Genomic DNA, 13,243 nt, shown 5'->3' on the forward strand with positions numbered 1-13,243 from the left:
ACTTATCTCAAGAGGCAAGGTGATGCATGCAAGATGCAATGCAACTTAGGCGTACGAGCTAAGGATGCAACATGCCGATACAAGCAAACATGCAAGGTGAGCATGCAAATAAGCAAAGGATGGTCTTAAACATGAATTAGGAAGCTCTAGTTAGGCCCAAAACAGTGGCCAAAATGCTAAGTGCATGGAGGCAAATGACATGCAAACATGCATAGATACATGGTCCAAGACTTAAGCGTAATGAAGCAACTTTTCGACGCATTTGAAAGGCACAAACATGGACAATTTGCATGCAAATTTCTGAGGCGATAGGTGATGCAAAACAGCCCCGAAACATAACGAAACGACACTCAACGCATGGAATGAATCCCGAAGTGCAAGATTAGGCACATGAAATGGCTTACAGCTGTACAAAGCATGCACAATATGGACATGGAGCATGAAGACAGAAGCAAGACAGCTCTGAGACAAGCATTTTTACAGTTTATGACATGGGCAAACAGCAAGCAAAGATAGGGCTAAAATGGCATACAAAAACGGCCCTAAACATGAGATTATGAAGCAACTCACAGCTGCTGACCCCGAATAGGTTAGGGCCCTTCAACAACATTGAAGAGAGGCAAAAAATAAGCCACTTTACAGAACTGTAAAAACCCTAAAAACAAACATAGGTATGGCTAAGCTTTTGTGCAAGAAAAAGGGTCAAAAGGTGGCCAAAGAGGCAAGTGGTAGATACAAAGCCCAAAATGAAAAATTCCCTTCTACAACATTGAAGAGGGACCAAAAATAAGCATATTTACAGAACTGTAAAATGGCCAAAAACAGAAGCATGATAGGCTGCCAAAGCATGCAAAAAATGGGGACCAAAGAGAGGATATAAAGGCAAGTATAACATGGAGGTCCCAAACAGTGTTGAGCGCTTCTTTAATCTTGAAGAGGGGCTGAAAATAAGCCTATTTTCAGTTAACATCAGGCTCTAAAACAGATCACACGCAAGCCAAAAATTCTATGCAAGATTATGGCATTCAAGGAGGATATTGAAGCAAGTGCAAGCTACTCTCCTCAAACAGCAAGAGGTCCTCAATCAAACATGAAGAGGACCTCAAAATATGATGAGTTACAGTTTGGGTCGGAGCAGAAAGATGCAAGCAACTATGGCTTAGATATGATGCAAGAATAGGCTAGAAAAGGGAAGAAGAGGACTCACCTTTGTAGACCAATGAACCAGCACCTCTTGGACCAAGTTTAGGTGCTCCTAAGCTCTGGAGAACAGCCTCAAGCTACTGGAATGGGCGTTCGATGCCTTGTGCTATGAGTTGATGAAGAAATGGCCCAAGAACAAGGGTGTTTGATGGTTGAATGGGAGAGATATAGTGAGAGATGAAGGGATATATGTATGTATATATCAGATATATCTATATATCTCTGGTTTTTTGTTCCAAAAATCCAACCTCCACCAATGGAGGAGGAGAGGCCCCTTATATAGGCAATACTAAGCTTCTAAGACAAGCTTCAAAGGGTCAAAGGGGTTTAAAGGGGAGGTCAAGGCTTATTGGAGAAGCTTGGACAGCTGGTAGGCTTCTTGAGGAAGCCAAGATAAGGGGTCAAGGCTTCCTCAAGAAGCCTTGAGCAAAGGGTGCAAAAGAGGGGTCCAAAGGTGGTCAAGGGTTCAAAATAGCAACATATATGCACGGGGGAGTGTGCTGGTGCATTCCAACTGGCACAGCTGGGATGCACCAGGCTTGGAGAGTGCAAATGGTGCAAACCGGCCATAAAATTTGGTCGTCGGCCAAAATAAAGTGCCAGTCGGCATAATATTTTTCCGGTCGGCAAAATAGATTGTCGATAGATGATTCCAATGTCAAAAACGGCTGGTGGGTATGCATATTGAAGCCGCGGAAGTTAGCTTTCCAATGGCGCAAACCTTGCATCAAAATTCCTCCTGTGCAAAAAGTTATGCCCTTTTTCGTGAAGCCGCGCAGATTCGATCCAACCGGGATGATGCCCGACTTCAACTGATCATATCTCCCCCACCTGGACTTGGCTCTAGGAGATTCTTGAGTGCAAAATGAAGCCCCGGAAGTAAGCTTTCCGATGGTGGTGGCCCCATAGCTAAACTCCAAGTGTACAGACAGATAAGCCCGATTCAGCGAGGGCTGCTCGACTCGCTTCTACCCGGATTCATGCCGAACTTCTCCCATACTAGTTTTCTCCTCTCCTTTCCTCTTTTCTTCAACTCCAAAACCCTAAACAAAGTGTTTTGAAGGATTTGCCTCTCTTCTAGCCGAAGAAACTGATTCTTTTCCCTGCACATCTCTCAACACCGAGCAAACCATCAGTAGTGCCCAAGTCTTAAGGGCGGTCAAAAATGGGGTGTCTACAGTTGCCCCTCTTTGACAGAACTCCAAAGTCATAACAATGACGGGAGTGAATGTCAAAGCCCAGAGACGACCCATTTTTGACAAGGCCGAAGACTTGGACAAACAAACAAAATACCGATAAATAAATGGTTGTGCCCACAGGCTGCCTACGTATCCCTTTGCAAGGAATCAAACCAGCGTAGTTCAGGGGCAGGATGCAAATGATATGCAGGAAGACTTTGATAATTGGACTTATACCCCACGCGAAGCCAGTTTGTACTCAAAACAATGCAATGTACTAACAAGTACAAGTGAGGTGCGCAAAATAGCGTGAATGTAAACTGCACAAAACAGTGCGATGCGCAAAATAGCGCGAATGTAGCTGTGATGAAGCAATTATGCAAAATAAATGCAACATTTTAAGCGAATGCTATGCTAGCAAGTAGACATGAACCAAACTACATCTCATGCAGAAAGGATGTAAGAGAACTATGCAATTCTCACGAACATGTGCGATAGATACACACAAAGTGAACAAAGTGTGATAGATACACTAAGTGGACAAGCATGTGTGATAGATACACATAGTGAAGAGAGTGTGATGGACATGCTTACACGAATAAAGTGTGATTGATACACTAAGCAAAGCAAAGTGTGATAGATACACAAAGCGAAACAAGTGTGATGGATACACTGAGCAAATATGTGATAGATACACTAAGCAACCGTGTGTGGTGGATGCACAAAGGGAGCGTGTGATGGATACACAAAGTGAACGTGTGATAGATACATAAAGTGAGCATAGTGTGATAGATACATAAAAGGTGAAGCGAGTGTGATGGATACACTATATGAAGCAAAGTGTGAGCGTGTGATAGATACACAAAGTGAGAGTGTGTGATTGATACACAAAGCGAACGTGTGTGATTGATACACAAAGCGAGCTTGTGATAGACACACTATATGAAGCAACATGTGATACATACAGTAGTTGAGTGTGTGATAGATACACTAAGCGAGTATGGTGAGCATAGTGTGATAGATACACAAAGGGTGAACACAAAGTGTGATAGATGCACTAAGTGAACAAGGTATGATAGATATACTAAAGGTGAACACAAAGTGTGATAGATGCACTAAGTGAACAAAGTATGATAGATATACTGAAAGCGAACACGAAGTGTGATAGATGCACTTAGTGAGCAAGTATGATAGATATACGGAAAGCGAACACGAAGTGTGATAGATGCACAGTGCGAACAAAGTATGATTGATATACTGAAAATGAACACAAAGTGTGATAGATGCACTATGTGAACAAGTATGATAGATATACTAAAAGGGAACACAAAGTGTGATAGATGCACTATGTGAACAGAGTGTGATTGATACACTAAAAGCGAACACAAAGTGTGATAGATGCACAGTGTGAACAAAGTATGATTGATATACTGAAAATGAACACAAAGTGTGATAGATGCACTATGTGAACAAGTATGATAGATATACTAAAAGGGAACACAAAGTGTGATAGATGCACTATGTGAACAGAGTGTGATTGATACACTAAAGGTGAACACGAAGTGTGATAGATGCACTTAGTGAACAAGTATGATCGATATACTAAAAGCGAACACGAAGTGTGATAGATGCACTTAGTGAGCAAGTATGATAGATATACTAAAAGGGAACACAAAGTGTGATAGATGCACTATGTGAATAGAGTGTGATTGATACACTAAAAGCGAACACAAAGTGTGATAGTGCACAGTGTGAACAAAGTATGATTGATATACTGAAAATGAACACAAAGTGTGATAGATGCACTATGTGAACAGAGTGTGATTGATACACTAAAAGTGAACACAAAGTGTGATAGATGCACTATGTGAACAGAGTGTGATTGATACACTAAAAGTAAACACAAAGTGTGATAGATGCACTTAGTGAACAAAGTGTGATTGATACACTAAATCAATGAAGTGTGATTGATACACTAAAAGTGTGATACAGAAAACGAGAATGTGTGTGATAGATACACAAAAGCGAATATGTGCGTGATAGATACACAAAATGAGAATGTGTGTGATAGATGCACAAAATGAAAGAAATGTGATTGATACACTAAGTGAAGAGAGTGTGATTGATACACTAAATGAGAATGTGGGTGATAGATACTCAAAGCGAGTAAAGTGTGATTGATACACTAAGGCAAATGAAGTGTGATTGATACACTAAGTGAATGAAGTGTGATTGATACACTAAGCGAATGAAGTGTGATTGATACACTAAAGTGAGTGTGTGTGATTGATACACGAAAGTGAATGACCTTAAAACGGAATTTCTTTGAATGAACCATGCATACAATATCATGCATGACTGAGGAAGAAACTTGATAGGTATAATGCATTACAATGCAAGTGAAGTGGGTGCATAACAATGTAAGTGGAAGAGTGCATAACCTTGAAGCAGGATTGATCTTGCGCTTGAGGTAGAGGTACACTCATATTTCAGAGCATTGGCAAGGCCCTGAAGGGGTACGTCCGGAGTACAATCACGGAATTTTCTGAAGTTGACACAAACTCAGATACTTCGATTTTCGCTCTTTTGCTTTTGCTTTGCAGTCTGGAACCATCATAGCTTCAGATAGGTCCTGGTTTCACCGTTCACACTTATCGGGGGTGGACCCTGCAGTTTTATGGAAAAAAGAGTCTTGTTTTACACAAACGTGAAGGATGGCACGGCACTCTGAGCACAAAACGATTTATTTTTGAAATTGAGAGATGAGTTTTCGAACAGGTATTGAGCCTACGACTGAACACAGCGAGAAAGACTCAACAACGGAAAACAAAAGGTAAACAACCTAAACACTTCGAGACACGCTCGGAACGACTCAAAGCAAGAATCGAGACAAACAAAACAAAAGACACGACACACAGACGTGCACAGGGAGCCTGTTTCACCGGGTATTATTCCCACCCTTTCTTATTTGTGATTCTCACATCACTCGGCTCTCAAGCTCGGTTTTTCTCTCAAAACCCTTTTCTCGCTTTTTCTCTCAGCGCACATCTCTCTATTCTTTAATCTCTCATTTTTCATCCCTCCCCTGGGTGGTTGATGGATAAGCTGGAAATTGTGGGCTCTTGCCCTCAAGGATTCTGCTAGATTCTCTTCTTCTGCTCACAATAGTGAGCTTTCTCCCACAGAGGGGTTGCGATGCGGCTGGATGTGCAGCAAATCTGCAATCGACATTGGTTGACGATGCTCTTACTGGGGAGTTTGGACGTGATTAGATCTGTCCAAACAAAGGAGTGGAATATCTTGATCCGTTCCCGTTCGTGCTTCGCACTTGGCTTGATACCTCGCTGCGTGGAGGATGTGAGAGCCTTCTGCCCTTTGTTGTTGACTTCAGTTGTACCCTTTCTGGCAAGTAGAGTGCCCTTTCTGGCAAATGCATTGACAACAGGGAAAAGACAGGAAGCCTGACTCAACTGTGCCCCTAGTTCATTATTTTGACCATTTTTTTGTTTTGGTTTTCTACTAAAACAATTTTGACCAATATGAGAGTTAGATTAACATACTTGTTCGATTTTTTATTTGAAAATCATGCAAGTCAGGGTATGAGCACTGAAAATTTTCCTTTTTTGGGTCCAAGAAACGGTCCAGTTTTTGGAAAAGGTGGAAAAAATTTCGAGAAAAGTAGTCAGCTTCAGTAAAAATTCTCAAAAACTATTTTTGCAAACGGCCAATGCTTAACAAGCACGGAACCCACTCTTGAGATGCACAACCTCGGATTTGGAGGAAAATTGCCCCTTTGCTCGAAGAGAGCTACATGGCAACGGAAAGTTGCCCCTTGTTTGCACGGCACCGCAGCGCATTGAATGGCAACGGAAAGTTGCCCCTTGTCTGAATGGCACCGTAGTGTATTGTAATCAGTCCTCAGAACGATGATTGAACCCGAACTCTCGGATACAGAAAAGACAAAGATGACTAGAACCATCACATGGACACAGTTGAATTTGAAGTGTTTCAAGGCTGGACTTCAGAATGAAGTTGCCTACGTATCCCAAAGATGGGAATCAAGCCTTACGTAGTTCGGGGTTAAGGTACACTCGGGTATTTAACCTCTCCTTTTTAGGCTCTAACTTTTGCCAAGGCGCCCGATGCGGGTTTTCGACCTTGCGAGCTTTGTTTTTCTTTTCTTTTCAATTCTTTTCATTCTTTTTCATTCTTTTTTCTTTATTTTTCTTTTTTTTCTTTTTTTTTGTCTTCTCTTTTTTTTCTTTTATTCTTGTTGTTATTTTCTTTTCCTTTTTTCTTTGTTCTTTTCTCTTGCTCTAACTTTTGCCTGGGTCGCCCTTCCGGGTTTTCGGCCCAGCGAGCCTCTCAAAGGGTAAAAGTGTAACAAATCCATGCCAAATGGTTTTAGGGTTTTGAAGCCATCCGTATCCAGGAGAGTGGCTGTTGTATTGATTTACTGAATGATCCATCTTCGGCTCTTCGAGCATATCTGACATTTTTGCCCCTAGTTTGAGGGGGGGGGCTTCTGATCTAGCTTTACAAGCTTCCTTTGATCTGATCTTCTTGATCTGACTTTGGTGCCTCTTGTCCGAGGGCTGCTTCGAATCTGGCCACACAGGCCTCACGTTGTGGTTGACCGTTGAACGTTCTGAACTCAGGTTCAAGGTTTGAAAACAAATGGACAGAATCTTGAGGCTGAGAGCGATCCTAGGCTGCACAATCTCAAGAGCGATTCCACACAAGTCTTCACAGGACTGCGCAAAACATTTTTCGAAAGTTTTTAAGAAAGCGACAAATCGCTCACGCTGAAGACAGTGTGGGACCAATCTGGATCAAGCCAGGATCCTTCTCAGTACTCACATTAACAAACATGATCTCATTCATTAAGGGCTTAGCACGCCTCTCTTTCCCTCAGTTTGATCAAATTTTGCAAAATCTGAAGAATTCCTTCCTCTTCATTTTTATCACCGCAGTGTTCAAAAAGGTTTTGAAAAGCTTAGGTCATTACAATGACTTCAAGGCACAGAAAAGGCACAGCTTCTAGTCAAATATTGCCATCTCGTTTAGAATTTCTAGCGCAACTGGCACACGGTAGAAGCAAACACAAGAGTGTGAAAATCACTGCTGTTCATTCAAATCTGTTGGCACAACTGGCTCCCTGGCAGAAACAGACTCAAAAGGACAAACACAAAGCAAAATAGTGATATCCGAAGTAACACCCCCGGAATCACCCGACTTCTGTACAATAGGACTGACTCGATACAAAGAGACAGACCCTTAATCAAAAAGACTGACTCAAAACAAAGAGACAGACTCAAAACAAAACCACAAAACTGACTCAACGCCTAAGTCAGAAGCTACAAAAACCAGCATTCGTAAATGCTCAAAACAGTGCGTGCCACACGCCACATCTGGAGTAAACTGAGTGCCGTCCACAGGTGGTTCATCTCCTGATCACATATTCGTACTATCCCTCGAGTTCACTGATCCAGTGGTGATAGACTTTACTGAGCTGTCGCGGCAATGACCTTGTTGTCAAACAAATCTTGTACATCATGGCGCAGACGAAAGCAGCTATCGGTCTCATGACCGGTTTGTTGGTGGTAGGCACAGTATTTAGTCTGGTCATGTTTTGCAGGGATAGGATCGGGTAGGGGCCGTTGTTCCAACGGTTTCAGATGTCCTTTCCGAAGTAAGACCTCCAGAGCCTTTGACAAAGGCATATGGAGTGGGGTGAAAACCCTCTTGACTCGAGGTGGATATTTGGTTTTTTGTGAGCTACTTCCGGATGCACCGGTGAATGGGATAGCTGTTTTTGATGCAGTGGTGGTAACCATGTCTACTTCAGAAGATCTTGCACCTGCATCACCACTGGTGGTCGCATTCGAACTGCGGGTAAACGCCCTCCTGGGCTGCTCCTTCTCCTGGTCAATGAGGCCCTGCTTCATAGCATCCTCGATCTGTACTCCCATCTCATGCAAATCTGAAAAGGTAGGGAAGGGGAGCACGATCATTTTCTGCATTAGTTTGGGCTGGAGGTTGCGCACAACCATCCGTATCTGATCCTTATATGTTGGCCTAATGGTCATCATTGAGGCCTTGGCCCTCCACCGGGCCACGAATTCTGAGAAGCTCTCCTTAGGCTCCTGCCTCGTCGTCTCAAGATCACGGGTCGTAATCTCGATTTGTGTATTGTATCAATATTGTGCGACGAAGGCCTTAGCCATCTCGTCCCAACTTCTCTTGACGTCATCCTCCAATTTGGCATACCATGCGGCCGCTACACCTGACAGGGTCCGGCCAAATAAAGATAGCTTCTGCAGTCTAGTGAGGCCCATTGGCCTTAGGACGTCTGAAAATAGTCGTAGGTGCACCATAGGATCCCCAGACCCGTCAAAACGATCAATTTGTGGCATCTTAAACTGGTCTGGTAGCGTCACGGCTGCGTTAGTGTATCCGTCTCCAATGTCCGGGATGGACTTCACGCCTTGAGATTTCTTAAACAGCTTTTCAAGCTTGCTCATTTTTAATGCCATGGGGTCCACCTCGGACTCGAAGGGAGAATCTGATTGATTGATAGGAGTGGGTGCTTTGGATAGTTGAGGCAGGATCGGGGGCGGAGCTGGCCCCGTTGGAAGGTCGGTATCCTCCTGGACGTGGGTTGCCTCCCCGAGTATGGGAACTCTTGGTGGGGGAGGAGTCTGGTGCGAAGTAGATACTCCAGTTTGCTGCTCCAATCTGGCAATTGTCTCTGCCTGTTGGGTTATGGCCATAGCCTGTTGTTTGGCGAATTCCGCTTGACGGACAGCGTCTTGCTGCATGGCTTTCATACTATCCTGGAGTTGGCGCACCATCTCTTCCAGACTCGACATATTGTTCTAATCTAACTGAACAACCGGTATATCTGTGTCGGTAGCAGGCTTGGAAATCTCAGCCTGACTGCTCAAAGATCACTGATCTGGTAGCTATTGTACTGGTGGTCTGTGCCTGACTAGCCTTCTCTAGCCCTGATTACCCTTGAACTGAATCTCTGACCTGACAAAGTCTATCAGCACAAGTCCGATGAACCTCGGGGGATATCGGAGCCTTCTAAAGCTATGGTTCCAGGACTACCTTGCAAAAGGGAAAACAGAGAGCATCTCAGCCTAATTTCACTGGAACGGATTTGAGCATACTAGGATGAATGTACTCAATACTGATCACTGTTTCCCAAATATCTGCCCGTAAACTGATAGCCTCGGGTAAAACTGATTCCCCAAATACTGATGCTGATGCCCACAGGCCTGATGCCCAGACTTGCAAACTGGTATATGCATTCCTATAGAGATACACTCTAAAAACACATAGCAAGTAAGAGAGAGCCAAAACACCCCTATGTTGGGGTAGGGTTTCCCTGTCCTATTTTGTCAGGAACTAGGGTTTCACTATGCACACAGCGGTTTCAAACAACTTAGCATCGGGTAAGCAACTTGTCCTAGTTTGGAATGGTCACTATGGATTCCGAATATGCACTAGGTCGAATGGTCAAAAAGGGTGCCCCGGTAAAAACCGGGGTTTGTGTTCCCATGCTGTCAGAGCCCATAACCGGTCAGCCTTACGGACATGCCTTGACAAGGCAAGCCTCCAGCAAACCGTTCAGGAATGGCAGACGGCAAACACTGTGTTCCTAGGCGCACCAATACACATGCAATGCAAAGAAACACATAAGCGAAATCAAAACAGGATATCACGAGTTCGAGTCAAGCTCTCTAAAATCCCCAGTAGAGTCGCCAGAAACTGTAGACACGCCCGTGGGCCTCATGCTACTACAGTTCGGACTCGCGATTTTTGTTGTCCCGGTTCTTAATCTGAACCAAAGAGTCCAAATCTGGCAAATCGTTTTGAGAAACAGATTTTTGAAAAAGTAGTGCCAAACATGGACTGCTTTGCCAGATACAGAGTCGCTACCTAAATATTTTTAAAATGTGGAAATTTAGGAAACCCTGACTCGGTGCCGAAGGCCACATGTCCGTCATCACCGGAGTTGTCTCGGCTCGGGAGCTTGGGTACGATCGGGGAAGGTCAGCTATGAGCACCCCCTTTCGCCCGGTCGGAAGACCGGCCTCTACTAACCATGATATCCGATTTTGAAAACGTTATGCGTTCTTATTCCAATTATTAGCCTAGAATTACTATGTTATGCGCGCAGCAAACAAGTATAGACCAAATCGCCCAAATTGGAACAAAACATTTCATGTTTGTTTTGAAAATGGTTTGCTACTCGCAAGTAGACTAAAATGCAGATTTTGCCACTCTCAAGTGGGCTTTTAGAGAAGATGATTTTGCCACTATCTAGTGGGCTTAAAACTCACAGTTTTAATACATTATTCCAATTTAGGTAATTCAACCTCCATCCACAGGCATTCAAGCAGTTATATCACATAAGCAGCTAGCCTCATGGTAATCATACTGTCATGGCAACACTCACATGCATGCGATATGCTAAAGCATAAAAGCTTACCTAGTACTCCGAGCCAAAACAGAAACTAGTCAGTAATCATATGCATGATCCTAGTTCATGTTAAAAATGGCTAATGCAACACATGCAAAGATGCAATCTAAACAGGCTCGGCTAACCCTAAAATGGCATATGAAATGCTACAAGTAACATGTATTCAATTTGGAATTGAAAAGTACAATGTAGTTTGTATGATGTACCGAGCCCGGTGCATGTCAACAAATGCATGAATGCACGCATGCATAGCGTAAGGTATGCTAAAATAAATGTGCCCTAATCTACCATCATAAGCAGGTAAATAAAATGGAAGAAAGAAGTGGAGGTTGGAAGACATGCACACCACGCACACACACTTATTACAGACACGCCCTCACTCGGAGGGACCAAAATAATAATACAAATTAATTAACTGCGCAAGCTAATTAAATATTACAAATTGCTTGATTAATTAACAAATTAACTAAACTAAAGAAAAACGGTAAACCGCCTCGGGGCGAGGGCCAGATGCAACACATGCTCAGGACTGGCTCGGAATTGCACCGCCATGCATAGTTTGCCCCTGTTTTCCCTGCTCTGCTCCTCTGAAAACTGCCAAAGTCTCAGGGATGCCTCTCAGAACACTGGGGGATATCATCGGCTGAGCAGAATTTCCACCGGCAGTAGAATTTAGTCACCGGCACAAAATAGATCCACTGGCCATCGATTGACTGCCGGTGGGCAATAAATACTGCCGGCCGGCAATAAATTCCTGCAGAACCTGCAACTCACCGCAGCAGAGGGCAAAATCTTGCATGGCAATACAGTTCAAGCAATTTATGCACCCATCACATTCCTTATCATGTTAATGACTCAAAGGAGGATGTGCCCCAATTCTCGGACCACCAATCACGCATTGCGATGCATGATGGCCCAAAGAATCAAGTGTGCAACTTCAATTTCAAAATGCATGCAAACCAAATAAACACACAAGGAGGCCTAACCTCTATCATACTCATCTCATGAGGCAAGGTGATGCATGCAAGATGCAATGCAACTTAGGCATACGAGCTAAGGATGCAACATGCCGATACAAGCAAACATGCAAGGTGAGCATGCAAATAAGAAAAGGATGGTCTTAAACATGAATTAGGCAGCTCTAGTTAGGCCCAAAACAGTGGCCAAAATGCTAAGTGCATGGAGGCAAATGACATGCAAACATGCATAGATACATGGTCCAAGACTTAAGCGTAATGAAGCAACTTTTCGACGCATTTGAAAGGCACAAACATGGACAATTTGCATGCAAATTTCAGAGGCGATAGGTGATGCAAAACAGCCCCGAAACATAACGAAACGACACTCAACGCATGGAATGAATCCCGAAGTGCAAGATTAGGCACATGAAATGGCTTACAGCTATACAAAGCATGCACAATATGGACATGGAGCATGAAGACAGAAGCAAGACAGCTCTGAGATAAGCATTTTTACAGTTTATGACATGGCCAAACAGCAAGCAAAGATAGGGCTAAAATGGCATACAAAAACGGCCCTAAACATGAGATTATGAAGCAACTCACAGCTGCTGACCCCGAATAGGTTAGGGCCCTTCAACAACATTGAAGAGGGGCAAAAAATAAGCCACTTTACAGAACTGTAAAAACCCTAAAAACAAACATAGGTATGGCTAAGCTTTTGTGCAAGAAAAAGGGCCAAAAGGTGGCCAAAGAGGCAAGTGGTAGATACAAAGCCCAAACTGAAAAATTCCCTTCTACAACATTGAAGAGGGACCAAAAATAAGCATATTTACAGAACCGTAAAAAGGCCAAAAACAGAAGCATGATAGGCTGCCAGAGCATGCAAAAAATGGGGACCAAAGAGAGGATATAAAGGCAAGTATAACATGGAGGTCCCAAACAGTGTTGAGCCCTTCTTCAATGTTGAAGAGGGGCTCAAAATAAGCCTATTTTCAGTTTACATCAGGCTCTAAAACAGATCACACGCAAGCCAAAAATTCTATGCAAGATTATGGCATTCAAGGAGGATATTGAAGCAAGTGCAAGCTACTGTCCTCAAACAGCAAGAGGTCCTCAATCAAACATGAAGAGGACCTCAAAATATGATGAGTTACAGTTTGGGTCGGAGCCCAAAGATGCAAGCAACTATGGCTTAGATATGATGCAAGAATAGGCTAGAAAAGGGAAGAAGAGGACTCACCTTTGTAGACCAATGAACCAGCACCTCTTGGACCAAGTTTAGGTGCTCCTATGCTCTGGAGAACAGCCTCAAGCTGCTAGAATGGGCGTTGGATGCCTTGTGCTATGAGTTGATGAAGAAATGGCCCAAGAACAAGGGTGTTTGATGGTTGAATGGGAGAGATATAGTG

Source organism: Camellia sinensis, chromosome 6, assembly GCF_055761805.1.
Source record: "Camellia sinensis isolate YWXY chromosome 6, ASM5576180v1, whole genome shotgun sequence".
NCBI lineage: Eukaryota > Viridiplantae > Streptophyta > Magnoliopsida > Ericales > Theaceae > Camellia > Camellia sinensis.